Source organism: Branchiostoma floridae, chromosome 4 (assembly GCF_000003815.2).
Source record: "Branchiostoma floridae strain S238N-H82 chromosome 4, Bfl_VNyyK, whole genome shotgun sequence".
Lineage (NCBI taxonomy): Eukaryota > Metazoa > Chordata > Leptocardii > Amphioxiformes > Branchiostomatidae > Branchiostoma > Branchiostoma floridae.
The window spans coordinates 34,116,655-34,128,511 of NC_049982.1; the positions used below are offsets into that span (position 1 = coordinate 34,116,655).

Genomic DNA, 11,857 nt, shown 5'->3' on the forward strand with positions numbered 1-11,857 from the left:
TTTTCATAACTAAGCTTTAGAAAATCTGTTATGAAGTGAGTAAAGAAAATAGATTGAAATGTCTGTATCTGACAAGAGCACGACCCACTTTTTGTTGATATTAGTTAATACAAACTTTTCTGTTGGATATCCCTGCCTCTAGGTTGTAATAAGCTAAAATATTATCAAATATGTTAGACATGTTTTACTCGGCACCTTCATTCCTACATAGGGGGAAGTAACTGTACATGTACATTGAACTCAAAACATCCAGCATACTTTATATTTCTGTATAATAGGGAAAGAATAAACAAGCATGGTGTTTAAAAAACACAGGCGACGAAAGGTACGATGGAATAATTGTTGGTTTCTTTGTTTGCTTTATTAGGATCTCGCGAAGAGGAGAGAAGAGACTCGGGAGCTATAATTACGGCTGGATACCAGGCTAAATAACTATACGAAAAATTACATGGAAAAGGAATGCGGCCAAACTTATCGTCGATTCAGTGTAGAACTACAGTGTTATAGATTGATGATACCATTGAAAAGGAAATTACACACGCTTTCTATTGATATATAATACATTGAAATTAATTCAGAAACAACGGATATATGATCTACCAAAGTCGATATTCCAAACTTTTTGTGCCAAGTTTATATTCAAATCTGTTTGTGGCATCTAGTTTGTTGAATCTGATCTACTTGATTCGAGAAATGTGATACTTACACGCATCTTATTATATCTAGATACTTCCATGACGAAGTGGAATTAATCGCCTCCAGGTCGATTGACAATGGCGAACCCCATAAACGTCCCAATGGACAGACCGCCAAACCAGAACATCTGGAGCAAATTAATTACTGCGCATTCGAGTGTACAGTACTGGTGGGGACACCTGTGAAAACATTAGACTACCGCCACCTGTGACCTGTACAACTGAAACCCGAGCTCAGGGAACAGTGTTTAAACAGGTACCCACTGGCAAGCTTAGAACTGGGAGTTCATGGGACATTATCCCTTCTTTATAAACGTTTTGATTGTGTTTAGGCGTGATGGTTGTGTTTTGGTTTTAATTCAATTTTATTTCGTTAAACACCCCCTTTACTTCCATGTTATTGAATGTTTGTCCCGCACAAAGCCAGTGTGTTCTCATTAGGGTCTTACAACCACCCATAATAGAGACCTAAGTTACCAGGTCATTTGGTGACCAGTCCATTGGCAGTGGCAGTTTGAGACTGAGAAAAAAAATCTAATACCACAAACATCATTTGAGAACAGCAGGATGAGCATTCGAAAAAAAGTTTCCCCGATAAAGAAGTTCCCATTAGTCCATTAATCTCAACCAATATAAATGATATAACAATGGCTGAGGTTTCTGCAGTGTAATGAGACTAATTTCATTTCTGTGTTTTTTTCTTGTATGCACCCAAAAACTGTCTAAGCATCATTTAAAACATTGAACTTCCCTTTGAACAAAGAACATGGCATCGAATTGGTACAAAAAGAACTCTCCTGGTATTTCCTTGGTCTGTCATACTGCATTTAGACGCAGTATAGTTGGTCTGCATGTACTGATTGTGGAGGCGAGGGCAGTTCACCATCTTCACGATACACTATTCGTAGCATTGTTGTGTAGGTATTGTTTCTTACTAATGACTGCACCCATGTCCAATGACCTACATATAGAACTGTAAAGTAGAGCAGGTTTTAACAGGCTTCTGTTTGCTACTTGATAGATGCTTCCATATTTTTTGTAGGAAAATGAAATAACGACAACCCTGTACTCCACACAAGTATCAGAAAAGAAACTAGACTGTTGAAGCCAGAAGTTTAACTACACGCTCAATTTCAGACCTGTCAAATGCAATTTGCTGCGGAGATGAAGGGCTCAGATGCATGTAGTTTGTTCAATACGGGTTTGAATAAAGACTGATGGCTTGACATGCTTCTCATACTTTGTTTAGCAGAATTTGTGCGAAAAGGAGTTTTCGAGAAGGGCTGTGTCGTCTGCAAATCAATGTCAGCAAGGACTTTGACATGGTAGTGACGGCTATGAGGACCGCATACTGTAAAGCCTTCAGTGTTTGAGATAGAACAACTGTCAGTGAATTAAAACAGAGCAAGAAGGTCCCCTTTATGAACGTCAGTGGCAATGCTAAACACAATAGTCTCTCCATCTGGAACTAGACAACTATAGATTTATGGGAGACAGCCCCACCTACAGGAGGTGGATGCTAGTCCCGTCACAGGAGGCGGAGACCTTCCAACGGGGCGGAGCAAGAGATAGAAAAAGATTAATTACAAGAGGCGGACCTCCACATAGTGTATTGGCGGTCGACCAATCGGGCACATTCTCAGGATATCAGCTGACCATTCCGGGGATCTCATCATTTTGACCATCATTGAGAAAACTGGAGTGGGGGTGAGTGGACGTGTTGGAAAATGGCTCTCAGTTATCCACCGTATTTCTCCTACTTCGGAAGTAGATGCAGGAAGACAAAGAGACAGACGTGCTGAGGCCCAATGGACAAAACAACACAAAAGGTGAGTGATCTCGATGTACATTGTGTTTTCTGTGACCGTCCGAAGTATTTTATTACATGGATATCTCTAACCCAATGCCCCGGGAACTAGACTGGGTGTGTCCTAGTTAGTTTCCCGCAGCTCTGATACTGTCCCCTTTAAACACATTATTATTGAGGGAGCAAGTATGGGAGCTCACTGACAGGTAACTATGGATGACACAGAGGCTATAGGGTCAGGAAATTTCTTTTAGCCAAGTCAAACTCAAGGGCACAAAAATTTTCTTTGTTCTATGTAGCTTTCGGAACGGAAAATTTCCTTTGTTCTCTGTCAGCACGCGCATGGTCATGTGGGGTGCAGATGTAGCCCAACCTCACCACCACTACCTGCAGCACAGCTGGGACCTGACTGCGAGGCACCCCAATTAGCTCTGGAGATTTATGAGCATGCTGCGGGGTGATCGCTTTCTAAAAAAATATTTGTTAGTGTAGAGTTTGGAATCAATGCGATGATCATTGTGGTGGGCATTGAATTCAAACGGACTCTAAGGAACTAAATTAGAGATAATTCGTCACCTTTTTCACGAGTTACGTCTCATTCAATTTCATTGTATTTGGTATAATATTGGATCTGACTTTGTTGGAATGCAAATAACGATATCAGCCTCACCCCACCCCAAGCATACGCTTGAAGACCAGAGCTCGCTCCGGATGTATAGTTTTTAAAATTCATTTAGAAATTGCAGACAAAGTGATACAAGGCAAACACAGGCAGCGTTGCTGATATTGTGTACCAACACATTAATACATATTTACACTTATCATAGAATAAACATAATTAACTCAAATGGTTAATGTAAACTTCAACTAACAGGGTTAAGCTGTCCAAAGTTTGGAGTTTTTCAATATCTGTCTCTTTTTCTCACAAGGAGTTACAACATCAGACTGGTGATAGAAGGATGAAGAGAGGTTACACAGGCGGAGGCTGTTCAAACAGTTGGTGTGGCTAATGAAGTCTGTTATCCGTTGTATTTATCGCTCATAAAGTTTCAGTATCCAAAGCCGTAAACAGCGGTTGGGTGGTAGGTGGGAAAACGGTCCTTTGAAGTAGCAGAGTGCCGTTTTCGGGGGTTCCTATATTTAAGGACCAGCTGAGGGTGACTGACATCAACGCAGATAAAATTTATAGTCGGTTACCGGTGCATTCCGGGTTTCAGTTTCTTCACCCTCTCTACTTTTCGTAATTTTTTGGGGAGAAAAGTTTTTTCACGTAAAAAATGGAATTTTGATGTGAAAATAAACCCATCACATACAGTTTAGTCATGAAAATTACTGATATTGTCGGAAAGAGAATACACTTAGGATTAATCAAGCCAAAAATTAAAAAAGGTGAGACTTTTACAATAACCCGTCGCACGAGGCATAGCAACACGGCTCACATAAAACGCATGGGCGGTGAATCTGGGTCAAGGGCTAGGGGCGAATCCCTTTCAACGCGTAGGTATACAAAAAACTGAGGCCCGGCGAGTCGGGCCCAAACCATTTATCACCTTAAACACATCACTTCTTATGCTTTTGAGCCATGCCACTATTGAATGCCATTTCGACAGGGTTTTCATGGGAGTATGTGATCAGGTTTGCCAAGATGTGTTAAGCTATAACTAACCTGTTCTATATTGTGTCTTTCAGCTCTACATGACGACAACGACAACAGTCACAAGAAAGAGTTGAACTTGGACGGCAGTCAGATGACTAGCAACAGCAGCTTTAAAATGCAACCCAGGCTCAACTAGTCTATCACCTTAACAAAACGGAAATCAATGTATATGTAGTCAGGCCTGCCAATCAGTTCCAGGACTGATTCTGTGGAACTGGTAAACTTGTTTTAAAATTAAGACTAACAGAATTACAAACAGAAAGTTGCTTCTTGGATGTATTGTCAAGAATAGATTCACTCTTATAGAAGAATATCTTTAGTTATAAAACAAAAATGTCCTGTTCTACAAGTTTTTATAACCTGAATATTTTGTGTGTGTATATTTGATGTGTATATTGATGAAATAAAGGTATTTGGCAAATGCGTAGATCGTTGGTTTCTCTCAATGTCTGCAGTCATGGCCTTAGCTGCTTTGTACAAACATCTTGAAAATGAGCAAGGCAGATTTTTGAAAATCAAAAATATAATTGTGTTTACAAGTGAAACAAAAAGTATTTGAAGCATCAAAACATCAATATAGAATTCCTAGTTCTTTCCTGTCAACAACAACATATTAAAAGCTGTAGTAATAACACATTATTCTCATTGGCCAGAAACAGTGCTGAAAAAAAGCCAATTATTCAACTGAATGGTACATTGTATCTTTCATATTCGAAGAATCAAGGGCCTTTTCTGTTCCAAACAGCCGAAGGCTACCTCAAAACCAATTCCCTAGGGGATGCATTCGTGCAATTTTTGGAATATTTTCAAAGCGATCGTAATACTGTAGAATGCCTCCGCCCCTGAGGCGTCGCCAAAAAAACAGCCGGAGCCTAACCTCTGCTTGGAGAGAATCCTTCACCGGCCTCTCTGACATAGACATAGAAAAATCTGAAATCTGACATAGTATACATGCTTTAAAGTAAACGGGACTTCATTCACACTTTGGCATACACAACTGCGGAATGTTTAAAATTGGGACTTTGGGCTCTTTTCGGACTAAAAATATATCGTTCTGGGTCAGGAAGATTAGGAGCCGAATAGTCCTGCCAGGGGCCGAATTGTCCGGTGCCGATTTGTCCTTCTCCTTCTTCTTCGCGATGACCTACATCGGCGAGCCGATGAATCTGTCACACTGTTGGGTCAGGTCAGAGATTGGGCCACTGATATTGATAAGTGCTTGAACATGTGGCAGTCCTGTGGTGATCGCAGACTATGCTGAAGGTAGCTAATCTAGATGAGCCATCTTCTCCCTGAAGGCTGCTATTGACGGTACGGCTACTGTCTCTGCTGGTAAGGAATTCCATTCTAGAATCGTGGTAAGAAACTCATTTGTCTATATTCAGTTTTTCAACGAGAGGTGACATATGTAGGTCAAGGGATTTAGGTTTCTTGTAAGTCGATTTGGTCGCTTTACAATCGGGAGACTACGTGTGTTGACAGTTATGGTTCCATGATGGATATTGAAGATCATTGAAGAAGGTTGTGATATGACTGATTATGAGTCTGTCCCTTTTCCTTCTTTGTTGCATTGTTTTTCCCACTGGAGGCTTTCTAGCATTTCCCCAACACTTGGCGGATCGAAACGACGGCAAACCCATCTAGCAGTTCTGCGCTGAACTTTCTCTATGGTGGTTATGTCCTTGTCAGTGTATGGGTACCACAAAGTACTTGCGTACTCTAGGGTGGGTCTAACTAAAGCTAAGGGCACAACCCGCCGTACGTGCAATTTGTCCGTACGTTTTTTTGTGGAGGCCACGTCCGCCACGTATTGAAAACGTGGAGAACGACTGGCAAGAGCAGGGAGGGAGTACGTCAACATGGCAACACAAAGTTTTGCCTGCACGTCAAGTTCTACGGCGTGCCTGCGTGCTCCAAAATCCGTCGGATTCCCTACGAGTTCGTGCGGAGGCGGTACTTACGGATCCCAAAAGATTGCCCACGTTTTGGCACGTAGACAGCACGTATTTGCACGTACGGCGGGTTGTGCCCTTATAGCTTTGTAATCTGCTTCCTTGATGGCTTCTTATTCTTCGGGATAGATGACCTACATTGACGAGCCGATGAATCTGTCGCACTGTTGGGTCAGGTCAGAGGTCACGCCACTGATAAGTACTTGAACACGTGGTAGTTTTGAAGAACATATGACTTTGCTGTTTACCTTTATGTTGCGTCAAATAAAGCCGTCAGATCTGTTGGATCTATTGTCGATGACTTGCAATATGTGGGCCCCACTTAAGTCCTTCGTAAGTGTAATGCCATGGTATTTTACATGGCCACAAGCTTAATAGTTTATGGCCATGGAGTTCATAATCACCTTACCCTTACTTAGCTTTCTGTTTCGAGTCATATGAACAGTTATATACTTTTGGGGGGTGGAAAGACATTTTACATCTGTGTTCCCACACTGCTAGTTTGTGGAGTTCCTCTTGGAGAAATTCTTGGTCACAAGAAACTTTAATGACTTTTTGGCATGCTGTATCGTCTGCAAACATAAACCTGGTGCCGAATTGTCCGACATTCGTTTTCGATGACCTTTTTTCGTGTTCCTTATACCCCAGTCACATTTGGCGAAAATCGATCGGACGACGATTCTGCGTCAATCGCCCGAGCCTCGCTTATGTTAATAACTTTATTGCACAACAATTGTACAAGGTACAAAGTATGACTTATAGGTGACAGGGACGGTTTTCAGGTGAAAAATACGCGCAACCCTCTGTCGATTTTAAATATGGCCGATCTTCCATCGATACGCCCGAATATTATGGATAATGTGACAAGGGTATTAGTGGACTGCATATCTTGCAAGCGTTCTCATTGTGCCATAAGGTAAAGGTCATTCTTTTGGTTAATCACTCAGAATAATTCGATAATTGCTTGTCAGTGTTACGCACGAACGAGCCGCTAGGAACGCTATTTCGTCGGGCTAGATAATTGCACCCTAATCAACCAATTATCTGTTGCTGGAGGCACCGTGGATCAAAGACCGTGGGAAAATCACACGCAAGGTTATGTAACAAATTTTCACACGGTTACTAGCAACTTTGCCATGTTAAAAATGTCTCTTTTATCAAAATCCCCGCCACGTATTCTTAAGGAATCAAATAATCAAAATCCAAGCTACTCATTCAAAAGAAAATCTAATATCTGAATACCAGTAAACTTATATGAAAAACTAACACTAAAAATGCCCGCAATATACAAAAAAAAACACTTTAAAGCATATATGTGTCCAAACAAAGAATGTTCCAAACTTGTCATACGTACATATTAATCTATAATCAGTACACGGAGTACAGTCCACTGGCAACAGAAAAATCAGCTGTCTATAGCTAGCACTCGTTGTCTAGCTGTAACAATAACAGCATCTCATAATATATCTCACATACTGAACTATACATTTCTGATGGGAAAAACAGCTTTGAAATCACGTTCACAATGGCAAAAGGTAGCTGTTATGTACGGACCTGTAATTTGTACTGTGTAAACTACTCACCTGACTGAGAAAACGGACGGAAATCTTAGAGACCTTGTAGTCCTGAGAGCCCGACAGAGTCAACTCCTTTCAATGGCGACCCACCTAACCTGAAATATCAGTGGATGATCCCTTATATAACGGAATGTTACGTTATTTTACGTTACCCGAATAAAGGCTCTGTCTCTTGCCCCAGGGCTCACCTGACCCTGTCACCAATAGACAGGTTTCAGAAGCACTGTGTGTACATGATATCAACCAAAAGATTCACTTTCAGTCGTGTCTCTGTCCAGTAAGTAGCTAGTCATGCATAAGTGTTAGTCTTACCCGTTTTATTGTAAAAACTATTTTATTCTATTACTTGTATGTACATGTTCATTTTGTATTTTATATTTATATGTCTGTGGCCACCATACCAGCCTCGCTGCCTAGTGCCCACAGTGTATAGTTTTGTTACAACCTGTCAATAAAGGCCTAACGGAACGATGGCAGAATGTCTGCCGTCTTATCCAGAATTGGTCAGCAATTGCAGAAATCGTGTTCGCAGGCTAGATCTACCCATTACATTACCCAAATCTAGCGTAGTATGTGAAAGATTAGTTTTGCCAAATTGTCATCAGCTGTTGCCGACCTTCCTGAATTTACCATTAAGGTTTCAGAGTTGACTAGTTATATCTGTAGTTATTAGAAAATATTTGTTTTCGACGAATTAAAAAAAACATCATTTTCCAATAATTACAGATCATTAGCATATATCAATTACCTCAAGCAAGAGTTTGTACTCTTTCTCATTATGCACATGAACAACAGAGTTTCGTTGCAGTGGTATGTACCAAAGTAGTGCTGTATTTTCTCATAGAAAAATAATATTAGGGGCAATAAAACCTGCTCAAGTTATCCATATGGCCCAACAAAACAGATTTAGAATTCTTTCATGTCGATCTATCAATATTCGTTACAGTTAAATTCTTTCTTAATTAATTAATTAATGAGAAAACAATTGAAACTCAAAATGTCAATTAAGCCAACCCTGAAACCGTAAGCGCTGCCGCCCCTCCCCCATGCAGACCCTCTTATCCACGGCGTCTAGGGTACGGTATTGGAAGGTTGGGCACTTCCCTCTCCTTATACCGCAATTAACCTCTCTAACTGAAGACAGGTACCCCTGCTCCAGGGTGGAATGAGGAATTCCGCGTTAACAACTAACAGTAAAGTACATTTCCCAAGGACATGAGTCAGGGATGCTAGGAATCAGGGTTGTAGCCAGCCTCCAGATATCATTTTTCGTCCCCTCGATTTTCAATGGCTTTGACGCAGCCTTCCAAGGGGGTCCCGGGGGCATTCTCCCAAGGAAAATGTTGAAATCTAGACCATCTAAAATGTTATTTCTTGCATTTGGGGGGTTAAATTTTGCTCACAGAGGACAGAATAGGCAAAAGTAGTATAGTAGGGACACGCTGAGTCCCATTTTTCAGGCGGTGCAAGGTGGTGCAGGTCAAAGGTCATCGTCTGCTGATATTATTTATTCAGGAGCAGGTTAGAGGTCAGATATAATTCATTCCGGCGGAGCAGGTCAGGGGTCAGATATTATGTATTCAGGCGGTGCAGGTCAGAGGTCATGTTATGACGGCAAAATCTAGGGGAATAGGTATTTCCTTAGATCTGAGCAGGGGTGAAATAGGGGTCAGGCCGCCCTTTTGATAGACCCTACCCCACCCTAAATGAACCTCCCCTCCCCAATCGTGAATGACATGCCCTTATTTGGCCTGGTTCTAAGTCTCTAAGGCAATCATCAGGTTAAATTTGCTGAGACCAGTCTTTAATGGATGCACTGAAAGCACAAACAACAGACGTCTTTCGTCAGTTATTATATCACAAAGCCCCAGACTTGGTTCCCGAACACCACCGACGTCCCAGTTCGGCAGTGTACGTAAAAGTAGTACAATGGGTGGATGCGATCTCGGCGGAAGAGGAATATGGAAAGATTATTGACAGCTTCATGGACAACGTACCCAATACGAGGGATGGGCTGAAAACGGTGCTCGAAAAAGTACTGCAAGAGGAACGATTAAACTGGGGTCGACTCGTTACCGCAATGTCTTTCGCCGTGGACGTATGTGTCACGGCGTGCACGAACAGTATGAAGGAAGTACCGACGCCATCTCCACCGAGTTAGCGACGTTGATTTGCGACTATGCGGGTAACTGGATGTTACGCCAACGTGGATGGGACGGATGGCTTGACTGTCGGCGGCACGGCAAATACTCGTCGGTTGTACAGTGTCTCTGTTGGCTTCTCACTGCACACGTTTGCATCATCGTGACGTAAATTTTGCAATGAACACGCCCGAGCATGCCCAAGCATGTTAAAACACGCCCACGCACGGTACGCTGGTTGGCCAATGCTAGGTGCAAGGCATGGAGTAGCTATACGTGTTGCTCCGGAGTAAAATAAACTGCTCCGGAGTAAAATAAACTGCTCCGGAGTAAAAGAAAACTGCTCCGGAGTAAAATAAACTGCTTCGGAGTAAAAGAAAACTGCGCCGGAGTATGCTCCGGAGTAAGTGAGTAAGTATATCTGTTGTAAGTAAGTATATTTGTCATGTACCTACGAACATATCCCATCTATATATACATGCAGTAAAACATTGCTTTGGAGTAACTATATGTGTTGCGCCGGAGTAAAAACACTGCTCCGGAGTAAAAATACTGTAAATACAGTAAATGAGTAAGTATATTTGTTGTAATAAGTTAGTATATTTATCATGTACGTACGAACATATACCATCTATATGTACATGCAGTAAATCATTGCTTTGTAGTAGCTATACGTGTTGCTCCGGAGTAAAATAAACTGCTCCGGAGTAAAATAAACTGCTCCGGAGTATGCTCCGGAGTAAATGAGTAAGTACATTTGTTATAGGTAAGCATATTTGTCATGTACGTACGGACATATGCCATCTATATGTACATGCAGTGCATCATTGCTTTGGAGTAGCTACACGTGTTGCTCCGGAGTAAAATAAACTGCTCCGGAGTAAAATAAACTGCTCCGGAGTAAAATAAACTGCTCCGGAGTATGCTCCGGAGTAAATGAGTAAGTATATTTGTTATAGGTAAGCATAGTTGTCATGTACGTACGGACGTATGCCATCTATATGTACATGCAGGAAATCATTGCTTTGGAGTAGCCTTGTACGTGTCTGTTATGTAGGCATATATCAACACAACACAAAAGACACTTGTGTAGGGTGATCCTGTTTATTTCTTAACACGTTACTATCACTTGACGGCGATCAAAATTGTATTAAGGAATTCATAACCAACACACATGTCGTCCTATGTGTCAAACATGGTATCACATTAGGAAAGAAAAATTGTACTGCAAGCAATATGGCGACCTCACATTACTTCAGGACGAGGTAACCATATTTTTTCATCAATGTCTGTTCTGGGACCCAGTTCTTGCTGTGTACAATCTCATTACTGTAACGAGGCAACGCAGCGAACTCTATTAGATAAAACTTTTTGCCAGCGCGCCTCGTCTGTTTGATGACACGTTGAGGAACATCGCCTGGCTGGTGAGGTAGTGCGATGGACCAGTCTCGATAGAGTGTCCACTCCTCCTCGTCACCGCTGTGGTAGCCGCTGTCGTAGCCGGTACGGTCACTTTCATCAGATGAAACCGTCCCTGAGGACACATCTGTCCCTGTATCACTCTCGGAACCACTTTGGTCGCTGTCGGTTTCTTCTGTGGAGTCTCCCTGCTCGGAGCCCATCACAGATTCGGCGTCTGAGACGCTTTCTTCATCTTGTGACACCATCGAATTCCCATCTTCGGAACCAACCGTGTCCGTATGGTGTTCAGAGGACACGTCGGAGTCGTCGAAAACATCGCGCTCCCGGTAAGAGCCCGGCTCGGCATCAACGACGACTTCTCCCGAGGCACCATCTGACTCGTCTCGGTGTTTTCTTTCCAGATGACGCTCGAGGTTGTACGCACGATCAAATTCCCGATCACAAATCTCGCAGACATGAGGCATACTTTTTGTTCGGTGGACAGAAGGGACATGATAAGGTATTAATGTGCACACATATATTTGTCGCCCATGAGAGTTTTTAAGGGATCGTACGTTTATCTCGTATACAGCCTGGATGCATCTACGTTTCATTCATGAAAACAAT

At 42.1% G+C, this 11,857-nt stretch overlaps 1 long non-coding RNA gene across 1 annotated transcript; it reads left to right on the forward strand.

Annotated features, from left to right (window-relative positions):
• Nucleotides 1-3,463: 3,463 nt before the first annotated feature.
• LOC118414912 lies at nt 3,464-4,582 on the forward strand. Its single transcript, XR_004831038.1, has 2 exons — nt 3,464-3,502; nt 4,192-4,582. It is a non-coding gene; the product is annotated as an uncharacterized LOC118414912 (long non-coding RNA).
• The last annotated feature ends 7,275 nt before the right edge of the window (nt 4,583-11,857 follow it).